Source organism: Manihot esculenta, chromosome 4 (genome assembly GCF_001659605.2).
Source record: "Manihot esculenta cultivar AM560-2 chromosome 4, M.esculenta_v8, whole genome shotgun sequence".
NCBI lineage: Eukaryota > Viridiplantae > Streptophyta > Magnoliopsida > Malpighiales > Euphorbiaceae > Manihot > Manihot esculenta.
The window spans coordinates 6,594,021-6,607,427 of NC_035164.2; positions in this window are offsets into that span (position 1 = coordinate 6,594,021).

Consider the following 13,407-nt stretch of genomic DNA (forward strand, 5'->3'; position numbering starts at 1 on the left):
ATGTTTTCATGAAATGTTTTAATGTTTTTAATGATTTTAAGTAAAGAGGAAATGAGTTTTTGAATAAAAACAACCTTGGAGGAAAACTCAGGTTCGGCCGCCGAAACTCAAAGTTCGGCCGCCGAACATGCATGCATTTCGGGTGAGCCTTAGGCCCCCGAAGGCATAAGTGAGGGAAGTCCAGGTTCGGCCGCCGAACCTCAAGTTCGGCCGCCGAACATGGCATGCATGCGGAGGCACGTTCGGCCCCCGAACGTGGCCTGGCCAGCCACTATAAAAGGGTCCCTTAGCCGAAAACGGGCGAGTTTTTCTCCCCATTGTCGGCCAAGGTGAGCTCTCCGCCGTTCCTCACCAATCTTTGAACTTTTCCTTCAAATCTTTCACGATTTTCACAAGTTTTCATCTTGTTTTGAAGATTTTCAAGTTTTGAGCAAGTTTTGGAGTTTTGAGGTTCAAGAACTCAAATCTCTCCCGTCTCCGAGCTTAGGTCGTCTCTCTCTCGATCTTCAAGAGGTAAGAGCCGATCTTAAGCTCATTTCATGTTTTAAGTAAGTTTTATGTAAGATCTATGGGGTAGAATGCATGTTTAGCTTAAGGTTAGGTTTATGAGCTTATGTTGTGTTTTTGAGCAATGTGTTGTTGTTGTGTGTTGTAGTTGGGTTTTAGGTAGTTTGAAGCCCCTAGGAGCCAATGTATGTATATTTGCATGATTTGAATGAGTTATATGCATGTTGGAATGGGAAGGAGAAGTTTTTGTGCAAAGGGAACCAAGTTTCTGCCCTTTGGCAGAAACCAGGTTCGGCAGCCGAAGGACTTTCGGCCGCCTAACATGGCTGGGGAGGCAGGCCTCGGCTGCCTAAGTTGCCCCCGAAAAAAGACTTTCGTCTCTGTCTGGGAGTTTCGGCCACCGAAGGTGCCGCCGAACCTACCTGTAACGATCCGGAAACCGATACCCTACCGTAACGGTCCGAACCGCCACCGGCGCTAGGATCCAGATCGACTTAAGGCCACCGGGACCCGTAGCAAGCCAAACATACCTCCTATCACCTGGTCAAATCCCATACATGATCAAAATTTTAACATAAAAACTCAAACATCTGAAGTACAAACCGAACCTGACCTGTATGCGACATAACTGAAAACATAAAAGGACCCCTACTAGAGCCCTCATCAAAACTCTAGCTGGGTCTACATAGCATACATCAAGCCGGAGTCACATCCAGAGAACCAAACCTAACCTGTGCTTGCATCAAGCCACAACACAAGACCTCCACTAGGGTCCTCATCCATTACCATAGCGTGGTACACAACACATGCCACAAGATTAGTTCAAACATAACTCAACATCTAGCATAACATACATCATGTATTAAACAGGGACTAACCAAGTCTCAGGGCCAAGCACAGTACTAATCCATAAACATAACTTTACATTACATTCTCTTACAAAACATTATATCAATGTACAATACATGTCCACACTGAAAGTGCTAATCTAAAACTATTACATAAGCAAAACTTTTACACTTGACGTCTTCCTGGCCTACCACTGACCTGCAAAACTGGGGTTAGGGGAGAGGGGTGAGCTAAAAAGCCCAGTGAGTAGAAACAAAGAAAACAGTTCATTAATTACATGCTTTCATGAAATGCGTCACAGCACAAACAAGTCATATCACGGATTGGACCCAACCCCAAAACATCCCTTCCAGTCTCAGTATGCCCGGCCCAGCCGGGTCTCACAACCTTCGTATGCCTGGCCCGGCCAGGTCTTACAACAACTGTATATGTATGCCTGGCCCGGCCAGGTCTCACAACATCTCTAGGGCTAGTGGGGTCGTCCTTGGTCCAATCTCCATCAACAGTAAATAATGCAATGCTTCATATTCGTGTAACTAGTGCAATCAACCTATTACATATAAACATGATGCATGAACATGCTCTAGGCATTTGATTTCATAAAATAAAAGATTAAGTTAGTTCTACTCACCTCTGGCAGACGCTGGACCGACTCTGCAACTGCTAACGCTGATGGCCTCCTCGATCCCTCGGGTCCGATCCTACACAGGTGGACTCGAATGAGGTGCCAACACACTCTAAACAACTCATAAACAACTCCCCAAAAACCCCCTAAAACATCACTTAAACCTGCATAGAAAACAACCTTGAAAAGGCTGGACAGGGCACTTTCGGCGGCACCTTCGGCGGCCGAACCCTCCCTCCAGAGACGAAACTCGGGCACTTTCGGCGCACCTTCGGCGGCCGAAAGTCCCACTCCAGAGACGAAAGTCAGGCACTTTTGGCGGCCGAACCCTTCCTTCGGCGGCCGAAAGTCTGCTTTCAAGCCAAAACTCAACTTTCGGGGGCAAGGTTAGGCGGCCAATCCATGCGTTCAAAGGCAGGTTCGGCGGCCGAAACCACCTTCGGCGGCCGAACCTGTGTTCTTCCCAGAATGGCAGAACTCAGCTTCTCATGCATTTAAGCCTCCCAAACCTTCCAAACACCCCCCAAAACAAGCCTCCAACTTCACAAACACATGCATAAACCCATAACCATGCACAAAGGAGCTTAAACAACTAGATTAAACTCCAAAAATAACATAAAAAACATACATAGATAGCTTATGACCCACATAGGCCAAAACCATCAAAACAACCCAAATCCTCACATACTCTCTTCCCATCATGCATACTCACTCCCACATGTATAGACTAGCTTAAACCTTCAACATATCATCACATAATCATATATAAACATACATTTGCATAAAAACCCACATAAAGCCTAACATGCATATCTACCCATACTCCACCATCAAATCCTCTTAAAACTCACTTAAAACTTCATTAAAACCTAAAGGAAAGCAAAGATCCTCACTTACCTCTTGAAGATCGAGGGTTTGTGCGAGCTCTAACTTGGAGGTGGGAGAAACCAACTCCTTGGGTCTCCAAGTTTCCAAAACTTGATCTAAGCTTGAAAACTCTTCAAAACAGCCATAAAACTCATGAAAACATGAAGGAGATGAAGAAAAACATGAAAACGGCCAAGGGAGGACAAAAACTCACCTGAGCTCGAGAATGGGGAGAAAACTCGCCCATTTCCGATCTGAGGGCCCTTTATAGGTGGCCTGGTCAAAGACCTTCTGCAGCCTAACGTGCCCCCTAAAATCATGCATGTTCGGCGGCCGAACTTGAGGTTCGGCGGCTGAACCTTGGCTCGTTCAAACAAGACTTTCAGAGGCCAAAAGCATTCCCGAAGCCTTTCCATGTTCGGCGGCCGAACCTGGCAAAGGCCTCCTTGGTCTTTTTCTTTTCAAACTCAATTCTTTTTCATTTAAAACCATGAAATCATGTGAAAACTTTTAGAAAACACATTTTACCCCTCTAGAAGCCTTTGGCATTCTTCAGAAATTTCAGATTCCAACGGAGATTCTGCCGGAAGGTAGGGATTCCGATGCCGGAATCTAGCCGGGTATTACATTCTTCCCCCCTTTAAGAACATTCGTCCCGAATGTTCCACAAACAAACAGGCATTCTAAAAAAAAACATAACATCAATCAAGCAAACCAGCAAGCAAAACCTAAGAATCTCTCTCCTGAAAGAGAGACACAGGCACTGCTGGAGTATAAACTCCCGGGTCTCCCAAACACTCACTATCAACCATTGGTGATTTCCAAAACTTTTCACCATCAGGATTTCCTTGCCCCTCAGTTCTTGACTTATGTGTCCATGATCCGCACTAACTGCTCAACATAGGTGAGATCCCTTGAGATCTCCACCTTTGGTTCTTTAAGAACCTCACTTGGATCTGACACGAGCTTCCATAACACAGGAATCCGGAAATCCGAATGGACTTCTCCATAGGAAATCACCCTTACCAATGGAGACACCTTAGCAATACCCAACCTTCACCTGAAACTCGACACGCTTCCACTGCCCTACTCTGATCCTTACTCTTTTCTCTTCATCTTCTCTACTAACTGGCTTCTTCTCACTGCTAACCCAAAACTAACTCTGACTCTCACAGGTAGTACCCGGATTTCAAATCTATCTTGGAAAACAATAAGCTTCTACTAACTGTTCCAATAAATCATCCATCCTGCGCGGGAATACCTGCCCTTGGTAGTGACCTTGGTCAACTGCTTACAGTCGTTACAAAGTCTCAGGGATCCATCCTTCTTTTCCCACAACCACACCGGAACAATCCAGGGTGAGGTACTAGGTTGGATAAAACCCCTTGTCTACCAAGTCTCGCCCCTACTCTGACTACTACCTCTCTCTATACAGGCGCCATCCCGTAGGGAAGGAAAGAAATGGTCCTGGTACCAAGTACCACCTCCATTCCAAACTCTAACTCCCTGACAGGTGGTAAACCTGACAACTCGCCTGGGAAAATAACTAAGAACTCTCTAACTATAACCACTGAGGCTGGTTCCCTGACCTGACTGCAAAACTCTCAAACAAGAGCTTGAACCCTCTGACAACCCCTCCTATGCACCCTACGAGCCTGACAAGCCGACATCAAACCTCTAGGCATCCCTATTGTGTTCCCTCAGAAGACTACCTCTGACCCATCCTGTCCTCTGAACTTGACTACCTTGTCTCTACAGACCAAGATAGCACCACGAGCAGAAACCAATCCATCCCTCGATTGACGTCCAGACAGTCAAGTCTAGGACCTCAAAATCGAGTGGAAGGCATCTACCCTCAACTGACACAGAACTAGACCGGCAGACTGACTCTGCCCCAGATGGATCACACGTGAGTCTACTGACCCAAAGAGAACACTCTAGCCCAAAAGCTATCAACTCAACCTCTCGACGGCTCCTAGAGCAACTAAAGAAAGAGAAAAACACTAGGGTTCACAAAAACATACACATCAGAACTTTCAAAAGTGAGCATACCTGACACCACCATGTTCGATGTGTCTGCCTCTTGCTAAGCTTGGGTGAAGATCCGAGCTGGAGCTGACGGACCTTCTTCACGGAAACCTGAGGAATGAGGGGCTGACCCTCTTCCTCTGCCTCGACCACTAACCTGAAACACGGCTGGAGCTACTGGCTGAGCTGCTCTACCTGAAGCTGCTTGCTGGGACGGAGCCAACCTGGGCGCAGTGGGACACTCACGTGCTATGTGCCCCTCCTGTCCGCACCTGTAACATAGATTAGTCCCATAATGGCAGACTCCCTTGTGCGGCCTTCCACACCTCAAGCATTTTGAACTGCCTGAGCCAGAGCTCGAACCACCACCTAATCCCAGACTAGACTTCAACCGTCTCCACAACTTCTTCTTCTTCCCCCTCAGGGTTCTGCCCCACTTCTTGCTTTTTGTGGAGGCTATACTCAGAGTGGAGGGATCAATCCCTCCTGAACCTGAGATTCTGGAATCCTGAGTCTGAGCATCCTCCTGAGAATCTCCCATACCTACTTCTGGCACTCTGATTCCCAAACTGACATCTCTTCTCTGAACCTCCATCTCTACTTCCCTCATACTAGCTGACATCCTTCTTGGAGCCATTCCTTCTCTGCTTGCATCAAAAGACCTACTAGGGTCCCTTGATGTTCCCCATCTGCTGACTCCCCACGACTGCGCTCTAGGCAGAGCAGGGGGAAAGGTGTCCATACCTTCCCTCTCAGATGGAACTCCAGTCGACTCCAAAGATCGACTAGCACCTCGCATTCTGGCTCCTCTGAAGAACAACACACAAGCATACAAACAATCATTAACATCATACGGTTCATATGAAAACACATGAACCTGCAACATACATAGCATACATAGCATATCATACATAACATTAATGCACATGCATAAAATCATGGCATTCCACATCATCATACACGACAGGATTCCTAGTGGACATGATTCCTTCCTATTGTGCTTGCCCTTCTATGACCTCTAAACCAACCTCTTTCCGATGTGCAACACACCGTACTCTTGAGGCCCAAAGCTCTGATACCACTCTGTAACGACCCGGAAACTGATACCCTACCGTAACGGCCTGAACCGCCACCGGCGCTAGGATCCAGATCGGCTTAAGGCCACCGGGACCCGTAGCAAGCCAAACATACCTCCTATCACCTGGTCAAATCTCATACATGATCAAAACTTTAACATAAAAACTCAAACATCTGAAGTACAAACCGAACCTGACCTGTATGCGACATAACTGAAAACATAAAAGGACCCCTACTAGAGCCCTCATCAAAACTCTAGCTGGGTCTACATAGCATACATCAAGCCGGAGTCACATCCAGAGAACCAAACCTAACCTGTGCATGCATCAAGCCACAACACAAGACCTCCACTAGGGTCCTCATCCATTACCATAGCGTGGTACACAACACATGCCACAAGATTAGTTCAAACATAACTCAACATCTAGAATAACATACATCATGTATTAAACAGGGACTAACCAAGTCTTAGGGCCAAGCACAGTACTAATACATAAACATAACTTTACATTACATTCTCTTACAAAACATTATATCAATGTACAATACATGTCCACACTGAAAGTGCTAATCTAAAACTATTACATAAGCAAAACTTTTACTCTTGACGTCTTCCTGGCCTACCACTGACCTGCAAAACTGGGGTTAGGGGAGAGGGTGAGCTAAAAAGCCCAGTGAGTAGAAACAAAGAAAACAGTTCATTAATTACATGTTTTCATGAAATGCGTCACAGCACAAACAAGTCATATCACGGATTGGACCCAACCCCAAAACATCCCTTCCAGTCTCAGTATGCTCGGCCCAGCCGGGTCTCACAACCTTCGTATGCCTGGCCCGGCCAGGTCTTACAAAAACTGTATATGTATGCCTGGCCCGGCCAGGTCTCACAACATCTCTAGGGCTAGTGGGGTCGTCCTTGGTCCAATCTCCATCAACAGTAAATAATGCAATGCTTCATATTCGTGTAACTAGTGCAATCAACCTATTACATATAAACATGATGCATGAACATGCTCTAGGCATTTGATTTCATAAAATAAAAGATTAAGTTAGTTCTACTCACCTCTGGCAGACGCTGGACCGACTCTGCAACTGCTAACGCTGATGGCCTCCTCGATCCCTCGGGTCCGATCCTACACAGGTGGACTCGAATGAGGTGCCAACACACTCTAAACAACTCATAAACAACTCCCCAAAAACCCCCTAAAACATCACTTAAACCTGCATAGAAAACAACCTTGAAAAGGCTGGACAGGGCACTTTCGGCAGCACCTTCGGCGGCCGAACCCTCCCTCCAGAGACGAAACTCGGGCACTTTCGGCGCACCTTCGGCGGCCGAAAGTCCCACTCCAGAGACGAAAGTCAGGCACTTTTGGCGGCCGAACCCTTCCTTTGGCGGCCGAACCCTTCCTTCGGCGGCCGAAAGTCTGCTTTCAAGCCAAAACTCAACTTTCGGGGGCAAGGTTAGGCGGCCAATCCATGCGTTCAAAGGCAGGTTCGGCGGCCGAAACCACCTTCGGCGGCCGAACCTGAGTTCTTCCCAGAAGGGCAGAACTCAGCTTCTCATGCATTTAAGCCTCCCAAACCTTCCAAACACCCCCCAAAACAAGCCTCCAACTTCACAAACACATGCATAAACCCATAACCATGCACAAAGGAGCTTAAACAACTAGATTAAACTCCAAAAATAACATTAAAAACATACATAGATAGCTTATGACCCACATAGGCCAAAACCATCAAAACAACCCAAATCCTCACATACTCTCTTCCCATCATGCATACTCACTCCCACATGTATAGACTAGCTTAAACCTTCAACATATCATCACATAATCATATATAAACATACATTTGCATAAAAACCCACATAAAGCCTAACATGCATATCTACCCATACTCCACCATCAAATCCTCTTAAAACTCACTTAAAACTTCATTAAAACCTAAAGGAAAGCAAAGATCCTCACTTACCTCTTGAAGATCGAGGGTTTGTGCGAGCTCTAACTTGGAGGTGGGAGAAACCAACCCCTTGGGTCTCCAAGTTCCCAAAACTTGATCTAAGCTTGAAAACTCTTCAAAACAGCCATAAAACTCATGAAAACATGAAGGAGATGAAGAAAAACATGAAAACGGCCAAGGGAGGACAAAAACTCACCTGAGCTCGAGAATGGGGAGAAAACTCGCCCATTTCCGATCTGAGGGCCCTTTATAGGTGGCCTGGTCAAAGACCTTCGGCAGCCTAACGTGCCCTCTAAACTCATGCATGTTCGGCGGCCAAACTTGAGGTTCGGCGGCCGAACCTTGGCTCGTTCAAACAAGACTTTTGGAGGCCAAAAGCACTTCCGAAGCCTTTCCATGTTCGGCGGCCGAACTTCACTTTCGGCGGCCGAACCTGGCAAACGCCTCCTTGGTCTTTTTCTTTTCAAACTCAATTCTTTTTCATTTAAAACCATGAAATCATGTGAAAACATTTTAGAAAACACATTTTACCCCTCTAGAAGCCTTTGGCATTCTTCAGAAATTTCAGATTCCAACGGAGATTCCGCCGGAAGGTAGGGATTCCGATGCCAGAATCTAGCCAGGTATTACACTACCTGACTTTCGGCTCTGGAGGGACTTTCGGCCGCCGAACCTGCCGCCGAAAGTGCCCTGTCCAGCCCTCCTTTACATGATTTTGCATGATTGTTTTGAGGTGTTTTTGGGGGTTTTTGGGGGATGTTTTTAGAGTTATGTTCTAGTTGTTTAGTCCCTCATTTGAGTCCACCTGTGTAGGTTCGGACCCGAGGAACCGAGGACCCCAGCAGTGAGTTCAGCTGCTTCTGAGTCAGTAGAGCTTCAGCCAGAGGTGAGTAGAATAAACCTTTACGATTTAAAACAAATAAATTATAAAAGTTTTGAGCATGTTCATGCATCATGAATGCCATGTGTTGAAATAGGTTGTTGCATTAGAATCCACGAATATGTTGCATTGCATTTATGATGTTGATGTGGATTGGTTATTGGATGACCCTTTAGTCCTCATATGATATGATGATGTTACGGCATGATATGGTATGGAAGTCCAGGTTGTACCCATCCTACGTCCCTGGCACTATGTAAGAGAAAGTCCAGGTTGTACCCATTCTACGTCCCTGGTACATTGGTATGTTATGATATGTTATGTTAAGAGAAAGACCGGTTGTACCCATTCTACGTCCCGGCACTTTGGAATGTAGAGGACTATTGGTGACAATACCATCCGAGATGTGATTTGTTGTGATGTGTTGCATTACATGATGACATGGGATTTTAAATGTGGTTTTCTATTATTCTGCTCACTGGGCTCTAGTAGCTCACCCCTTTCCCTAATCCCCCAGGATTGTAGGTACGGGCTAGACAGAGAAGTCAAGAAGAGTAAAGTCATATGTTTGTAATAGATAGAAAGTGGACATGATAAATTTGTAAGATGATGTAAAATTGAATAGTTATGTTATGTATAATGATATTGAGGTTTAGAAGTGTGCTTGACCATAGTTTATTGTAATCCCTTGTTGATACATGATCTTAATGTCTATTGATGATTATGTTTAACCATCTCAACTTATGATGTATCGCCCATTGGGGCATTGTTGAGATCCCACAGAGGGGTCGATGTGTATAGTTATGTTTATGTTCAGTGCATGCACAGGTTGAGTTGGTGTATGAGAGAATGAATGAAAGAAAAGTTTTAATTTTTATGTATGATTGTTGATCATGTATGGGATTAAACAGGATTACAGGTTGCATGTCAGGCTTGCTACGGGTCCCGGCGGCCTTAATCCGATCTGGATCCTAGCGTCGGTAGCGGTCCGGTTTTCGGGTCATTACAGTATTGAAGATAGAATTGTGCTTGACCCTAGTGTATGTTAATCCCTTTTGAGGACATGATCTTTTTAATGATGTTTATGTAAACCAAACTTAATTTATGTGATGTTACCCCATTGGAGCATTTGATGAGGACTCCAGTGTGGGGATTATGATTATGAGTTGTGCATGCACAGGTTAAGTTTGGTAAATGAATGGGAAAGTTCAAAATATTTATGTATGTGTTGATCATGTATGGGATTAAACAGGTGTATAGGTTGTATGTTAGACTTGCTACGGGTCCCGGCGGCCTTAAGCCGATCTGGATTCTAGCGCCGGTAGCGGTCCGATTTTCGGATTGTTATATCGTTACTCTTCAACAGTGAAAGTAAAGAGTCTAGAACCTATACACTCTTTTCTAATAGCTTTAGTTAACCGCCATCTCGAGTTATAAGCCTAAGTAAGAGCAAAGAGAACTCAGGAGAACCAAGAACTGAGAGAATTGTTGATGCCACCGCACCGAGAAAGAAGAGTGGAATTAATGACAAACATTCAATTTGTATTCCTAAAAAATTGAATAGAAATATTGATAAAGCATGACATGCATTGTCAAAAATAGAACTACAGCAAAAGAAGAGGTGTATAACTATAAATAATTATAGTTATATCTGCGTATATTTAATAACACCTTCTTATGCACTTCATAGAATATGTTCTCACATCGCTTTTTTAGTAGAAAACTCAACTAGTGAAAAAAGGTTGACTCACTTCATTTGCGAAGCGAATGATCTTCTCTTTGCGGAAACAACAAAAACCACTATCTTGCTTTTTCCCTTTCTTTGGTGCTATCTTTTTCTTTTGAAGGGATGGAGTGTTAACACTTAGAGGGCTCCTGTGTTAATCACTTCCATTCTTCTCTTTAAACCATAGGTAGCACTTATAGTTACAAACCTCGATTATTTCCTAATAATTATTATACTTCAAAGTCATATTAATTTCTTAATCGATAGTATTTTTGTAACAGCCCGGAAACCGGTACACCTCTTATAATGGCCCCAAACTGCTCGGCACTAGGATCCAGATCGGCTTAAGGCCGCCGGGACCCGTAGTAAGCCTCTAGACATCCTGAACTCTAGGTATAATCCCATACATGATCAGCATTTTTATAAAAACTTAAGCTTTTTCAGAAAGCCTTTAAACTTTTTCTTTATTTCAGCTTGACCTATGTATAGAAACATAGAACTTCATCCTAGATGAGTCATCAAGCTAGCTGTAAAAACATATCCGCTTTAGGGTCAAGGGATTGAGACCCTTTCTTCCCTCACGGCCATACATGCTTCAAACCATTAAAACATTTCATATAACTTGAAAACATTCTTAAAACATTTCTTTAACTTGAAAACATTTTTAAAACTTTTCTTTAACTTTCATATTGATCATGCAAAGCCATGGGATTTACCAACACTAGGCAAGGCACAACTCTATACTAAACATCTCACATACTTTGCTTAGCTTGGCTCTATCTTTTATAACATACTCATTATCTATCTTTTATAACATACTCATTACTCTTTCCATCCATCATAATCTTTATATCATAAGGACCATACATCAAGTCCATCTATCATAACCAGATATCATCATTATCATCATGTCCACTACTAAGCTAAACAAGCATACGAAACATACATAGCATTACATAACATATCATCTCTTTAACAACTTCCTTACATAACATCCACTATAACCATAAACATACACATCAAGCTTTACTCAAACATAAACAAAACACAGCTAAGCTATTACAACCAAACATGGCAACCCATGCTTGAACCTCTTCTTTCCCATAGCTCTATCTGACTTACTCTGGCTTACTTATTCTGGCCCTGCAAAACTGGGGTTAAGGGAATGGGGTGAGCTACAAGAGCCCAGTGAGTAGAAACTAAAAACATTTGCTTTAATTCCACCATTTTTAGGTATATTATTATTCATTTTATTATTATTATCATTATTTATGCTTTCATGAAATGCGTCATATCACAACGAATACACATCAACATTTCTTCCCCGCTTGAGTTCACGCTAGCAATCTCTTCCTCTTGCGGGTGATTTTAGAGGGTTCTCGAAACGTCCTTCCCCTCAGGGTTAGACATGACCCCAACATTCCCTCTGTCAAAACTTGGCCCCGAAGGAGCTTTCATAGGGCTTTCCTACATGTACTTGCCCGACTGACAAAGACTCATTGACAGACTTGCGGGCTATTGAGGTCGCCTTGGTCCACCCATCACATCATATACACAGCAATTTATGCAATGCGTCATATTCGTGAAACTAGTGCAATCATCCTATTACATATAATCATGATGCATGCATATGCTTTAGGCATTTGAATTCCTTAAAAATAAAAGATGCATTAGACATTTGATTTCTCAAAATAAAAGATTTAGTTAGTTCTACTCACCTCCTGGCAGATGCTGACAGACTCTGCAACTGCTAGCACTACTGGCCTCCTCGGTCCCTCGGGTCCGATCCTACACAGGTGGACTCGAATGAGGTGCCAAACATACTCTAAACAACTCATAAACATACCCCCAAAAACCCCTCTAAACATCACTAAAACATGCATAGGAAACACCCAAGAAACGGCTGGACAGGGCACTTTCGGCGGCACCTTCGGCGGCCGAAAGTCCCTTCCAGAGACGAAACTCGGGTAAGTTCGGCGGCAGGTTCGGCGGCCGAAACCCCTGGACAGAAACGAAAGTCCCTCCTTCGGGGGCACGTTCGGCAGCCTAAAGACTGCCTCCCATGCAGGTTCGGCGGCCGAACCTGGTCCCCTCTGGACGACAGGTCCGATTCTGCCAAGCCAAAAACCAAACTCAAATATACCCAAATCCTCACATACTCTCTCCCAATCATGCATACTCACTCCCACAAGCATAAAGGAGCATAAACTAACATAAACTCCTCAACACAAACATCACATAACATACATTGGGTATAAAACCCACATAAACCTTAAACATGCATTTCTACCCAAACTCAACCATCAAACTCTATAAAACTTGCTTAAAACTTCATTAAACATAAGGAAAAGCAAGGATCTACACTAACCTCTTGGAGATCGAGGGTTGGTGTGACCCGAACCTTGGAGGTGTGGAGGAAACTAGCTCCGGGGTCTCCAAGCTCCAAATCCGTGATCCAAGCTTAAAACTCTTCAAAACCAAGAATGAAACTCATAAAAACCATAGAAAATGAAGGAAAACGTGAAATCGACCAAGGGAGGACATGAACTCACCTGGGCACGAGAATGGGGAGAAAACTCGCCCATTTTCGGTCTGAGGCCTTTTATAGGCGACCGGCTGAGCCACATTCGGCGGCCAAACCAGCACCCTAAAGTCCCCCATGTTCGGCGGCCGAACTTGAGGTTCGGCAGCCGAACCTGGTTTCTGCCCAACTCAACTTTCGGAAGCCAAAAGTCCATCCGAAACCATCTCGTGTTCGGCGGCCGAACATCACCTTCGGCGGCCGAACCTGGGTTCTTCCTCCTTGGCCTTCTTCTCTTCAAAACTCAATTCATTTTCATTTAAAACCATGAAATCATGTGAAAACATTTTAGAAAACACATTCTA